The 5,592-nt window shown below is 37.9% G+C and overlaps 1 pseudogene; it reads left to right on the plus strand.

Annotated features, from left to right (window-relative positions):
- Positions 1-2,590: 2,590 nt before the first annotated feature.
- Positions 2,591-4,883, plus strand: LOC102764714 (annotated as a pseudogene).
- The last annotated feature ends 709 nt before the right edge of the window (positions 4,884-5,592 follow it).

A 5,592-nucleotide genomic window follows, 5' to 3' on the forward strand; every position in this document is an offset into this window, starting at 1 on the left:
TTATTGTGATCCTCTAGTCTACTGTTTGATCTCTGTATAATATTCTTTATTTCAGTCAGTATATACTTAATTTCTAATTGCTCCTTTTTCATATCCTTGATGGTCTCACTAAGTTCCTCAGAGGTTTCTAGAAGATTCTTGAGTAACCTCATAACCGTGGTTTTGAACTCTATATCCAGTAGTTTCCTTTTCTCCATTTCTTTAATTTGTGACCTGTTTCTTTGTCTCTGCATTTTGGCTGCTTCCCTGTGTTGATAGAGTGGCTTTCTGTGCTAGGTGTCCTATAGGGCCCAGTAGCTCAGCCTCCCTCATTACCTGAGGTGGACACTCTTGGTACACCCCTTTGTGGGCTGTGTGCACAGTCTTGTTGTAGTTAAGCCTTGATTACTGTTGGTATCACTGAACTTTGGCGGTGATGAACTGGAGGAATAGACCTCTAGGCCAATTGGCTGTGAGGACCAGTTGTGTCTACAATGGGAGAACTTCTGTGCTGGAGACACCCTTATGGGCAGGACTTGCTTCAATGGGGCTTTGGCGCTCACTGAGTCTGCCCAGGTTTTTAGGCAGAGAAAGGCCAGGCCATTCATATGCAAAAGCCTCTGCGCACAGCTTGGGTGGGATTATAAATTGGATGGGGCAGGCTCAGCGAATCACCAGGGCGAGCAAACCTCAATGGCTTCCAGTCTGCTCCTGCTCTGCCTCGGAAAGGTCCTGGTGTCTGTGTTCTGCGGTCCCGTGCAGGAACAATGGCTACTGCAAGCACTTCTGTGAGAAAGCCGCCCTCATATTCTGGCCCAATGCCAGACAGTCCTGTTTCTCTCCGTATGAGTCTGGGCTCCCAAATTCTCACCTGGAATTGGAGTTCAGAGCAGTCGGGAGCTTATTTCTCCCTGCCAATTGAAAAAGACAACAGTGTACCCAGCTGCCAACCCCTTTCAGGTCCGCTTCCATAGCTTCGCACTTCCACACCTCTGCACCTCCTACTGGACTCAATGCGCTTTTTCTTTCCTTCTAGTTGTAGAATTTCCACTCAGCCAGCCTTCCCGTGGTTTTGGATGATACTCGTTTTGTCTTTTAGTTGTAGTTTTAATGTGGTTGTGTGCAGCAGCAAGTTCAGGTGTTTACCTATGCCACCATCTTGGTTCCTACATAGATTTTTTTATTTAAAGCTTACATTTTTAATATGAACAGTTACTTATACATTCTTCTTGTCATCTCTTTCTTTTGTAATAACAAAAAACCTTTTTGCTATTATTGGTGAATAATCCCTGTTGTAAACAGAGGATTGTTTTTTTTTCTCACCAGGGTCCTGATTCCCTATTTAAGTTTGCTTAATTTTACTTTACTACAACCAGAGTCACTGTACAAATTATTCTGAAACAGGTTTAATGATCCTGTCTGATCTCTTCTACGTTCCCAGGTCTCTACAAATTTCTCGCTTCTTAATAAAATAGCTTTCACTTCTTCATGGACTATTCCTCACTTTTTGGTAAAATATTTCACACTTATTGATAGAATTCCATCTTAAGAAAGGAAAATATCCACAGAGAACTTATTTCAGTTGTAATCCCTATCGCCAAAAAGCAACAAATCATATCACATATCACTCACTACAAAACGTGTATGGCCAATGATAATTCTAAATTTTACTATATCCTTAGTAAAAAACAAACAAGTAAACAAAAACAGACAGTATTTGACTACTGGCAGAAATAAAATTAAATCTAACTGTCTTATTGGCCAAAGAGGTTCAAAGTCTGATAGCAGAAATGCTGACAGCTCTGACCATTTTTTCTCAGTGGTTAGACGCAGGGATGGGCAAACTTTTTGACTCGAGGGCCACAATGGGTTCTTAAACTGGACCGGAGGGCCGGAACAAAAGCATGGATCGAGTGTTTGTGTGAACTAATATAAATTCAAAGTAAACATCATTACATAAAAGGGTATGGTCTTTTTTTTCAATAGTTTTATTCATTTCAAATGGGCTGGATCTGGCCCGCGGGCCGTAGTTTGCCCACGGCTGGTAGAGCTTCAGCCTGTGGACCAAAGGGTCGTGGCTTCGCTTCCCAGTCAAGGGCATCTACCTTGGTTGCTGCAGCTTTACCAGCCCTGGTAAGAGGGGTGTGCAGGGAGTAACCAATGGATGTGTCTCTCTCACATGAATGTTTCTCTCTCCCCACTCCCTCCTTCCTCCCTTCTACTCTCTCTAGAAATCAATGGAAAAAATTTCCTCTGGTGAGGAATAAAAAAAAAAGAATTGTTATACACCGACAAATGTAAACATTCTGTATAATGTTATTCATACTAAGAAAATTATCTCCTCATTGTAAGATACTGTCAAAGGACTTCATATTTCTTTTACTCCTTAATAACATTACTTTTGATCATTCTATTGCATCCAGTTAGTCTCTAAATGGTACCTTTTATCCTTCCTGGTCTTTTGGTGTCCACTATCATCACCATATATACTAGTAGTTCAGACTCTCTAGCTTTAAGTTCTCAATTTCAACACAAAATGTTTGGGTCAGACCAGTGCTTGCAGGGGGAGCTATACGCGCACCGCACTGAAGCCCCTGGCATTGGGCCTGACTTGGATTGCTTGGAACAGAAATGGTCCTGCTGTGCTACAACCAGGGCTGCAGCCAGCACTTCGATCCCAGAGCAATTCCAACGATGCTTGCACATACCAACCAGGTGTACAGTCTTTCATGATGCATTAAATGGTTGGTCTTACTGTAAGAGAAGAACAATGTATTTTTCTAATTTTTTAAAAGCATTATAGGTTGTACCAAATGTAGGCATAATAGTGAAAAGCCACCTGAGCCAGTCAACCCTGAGAAGTCAACACTGCTGAGAAGAACTATCTAAATTAAAACCCAAATTTCAGGAGTACATCATTCAAGTCATTAAACCAGTAGAAGCAATAAAGAGGCCAAGCCCAGATGAACAAATGACAAATTTGGAATTAAAAGTATCTGCTTCCCTAAAACAAGCACTTGATAAACTTAAACTGTCATTGGGGAATGAAAACAACAAGGAAGAAGACAGTGATGAAATTAAGACTGGGACCTCACGTAAAAATGGAGGGTGTACAAAGACGTATCAGGGTCTACAGAGTCCAGAAGAAGTCTGTGTATATCAGTGGTTCTCAATCTTCCTAATGCCATGACCTTTTAATACAATTCCTCATGTTGTGGTGACCCCCAAACATAAAATTATTTACGTCGCTACTTCATAACTGTAACTTTGCTACTGTTATGAATCGTAATGTAAATATCTGATATGCAGGATGTATTTTCATTGTTACAAATTGAACATAATGAAAGCATAGTGATTAATCACAAAAACAGTAAGTAATTATATATGTGTTTTCCAATGGTCTTAGGCCACCACTGTGAAAGGGTCGTTCAACCCCCAAAGGGGTCGCGACCCACAGGTTGAGAATCGCTGGTGTATATCATTCTGGTGTACCTATTTTCCATGAAGGAATGAAATACTGGAGCTGTTGTAGAAGAAAAACTTCTGATTTTAATATTTTCTTAGCCCAAGAGGGATGTACAACAGGGAAAAATAGTGGTCGTACGCCAATTACCATGTTTCTCTTTTATTAGACAGGATAGATAGATGGATAGATTTCAAATCTGTTCTGTGTAAAAATGTTTTAATATCACATTTTAAAATGTCATAAATAATTAATATTAACACTTTATAACTTCTACATGATCTGTAAGAAAAGTAGGCAAATCCGATTAACCTGCAATCAATACTACCAATGTTCTGAACAATTACCTGGAAATTCTCTAAAACAATTCTTAGAAAAAGTATGTTAATAATAGTCTTAGTTAAAATGCCAACAATATTAGCATTATTTATATTTCAGCTTGAAATAGGAGGAAAATCTGAATTGGCCATTTTTCATTCTGCTAAATGAGAAAAAATTTTCACATTAACTATATATAACTTCCATGAAAACATCTTATAAGCAACTTTTTGTTATTTGTGGCCAGAAGATTCTTCTAAGAGTATGACATTTCACCCAATACATGATGCAGAGTCTTTTGAATTTCTAAAGCAAGAGTATTTTTCAATTCCACTTTTGCATACTAATGAAAATAGGGGCTCAATGATAATATAATGTGAAAATTAACTTAGAGGTGCAATCCAAAGATTTGAATTATGACTGTTTTATGTTATAATTCAATACTTCAATTGTTAAGTAGTGTCATACTTTTCTACCATAAGCAACACTTTAATAATATTCTGAGTATAAAATGTTTTATCACAGTAAATTGTCAAATTCTTTTACAATAGAATGTCTTATTTTCAAAACTCATTAAATATTTATTTTCCAATCATCTACAGTTACTTTGACCTAATATAAAAACGGAGTTTTCTAATCTGAAACACATCCTAAGTAACTCTGAACTCAACACAACTACACATGAATATTCAAAATCATCTCTACTTCATATGCTAATGTTTTACCTTATTGTTACAATTATATAGGCTTTTGTGGTTGAGAGGTATTTGTGTGTTTACAAAGAGAAAGGCAACAACCCAGTCTATTGTAGCTCCCAATCTTTTGCAATCATTTGTGGTTTTTAAAAATCACAATAATAAATATTACATTAATTCATTGCCACTTGCAAAGTTGTTGGGTTTTCCCTTTCACTTCCATGAATTATACTAACAGAGGCGGAGAGAACGAACACTTGATATCAAAACTGTCCTGGAAAATCTAATTTATCTTAATGGTTTATAATGTCACCATAGAAGAAGTAAAGCAAGAGACTGAGGACAAGAAACAACAACTTATAAAACAGAAGTCCAGGGATCCAAGATCTAGTCCTAGCTTCTCTAACAAAATACAAGGATACTTCTAAGACAGAATGGGAATTAAGGGACCAAGTCTAAAGATATAATAATAATAGTTAACATGAGTGAACACTTACTATGCCAGGCACTGACTTAGTGCTTACCTTACTTCTCCAACCCTAATGGCAGAAATTATTATTATCCCCATTTACAACAAGAAAACTGAGCCACAAAGGAAAATAAATAACTTACTCAAAGTCATGAAGCAAGCTATGGAAAAGGCAAGATTTTAACATAGTTAGTCTGGCTCCCCTGTGCCCTAGATCAAAACCACTAAACCTGCACTATCCCCATACAGTAGCCAGTTAAAAACATGTGGCCAATGAAAATCTGAAATGTGACTAATCAAAATTAATATTTGTTTTAAGTATAATACAAACCAGTTTAGAAAATTTAGTATACATACACACACACACAGAATGTAAAATATCTCATTAACAATTTTATCTTAAGAGATAAAAACAAATGCAATAAGTGATCTTTTATTGGGCCCTGGACTAAAAACAAACAAAACAACCCAAACATTTAGGGAACAGTTGGGTGAATTTAAATTTTGAGTATTCTATATAATGAAGAGGTGATATGCAAATTGACCATCACAGCCTTGCACAAGATGGCCAGCAGAGGAAGGCAGTTGTGAGCAACCAGGGCAGCTAGGGAGGGCAGCTGTGGGCAAACAGACCTGCAGGGGAGGGAAGTTGTGGGGGACCAGGCCTG

This window comes from Myotis davidii, unplaced genomic scaffold (genome assembly GCF_000327345.1).
Source record: "Myotis davidii unplaced genomic scaffold, ASM32734v1 scaffold955, whole genome shotgun sequence".
Lineage (NCBI taxonomy): Eukaryota > Metazoa > Chordata > Mammalia > Chiroptera > Vespertilionidae > Myotis > Myotis davidii.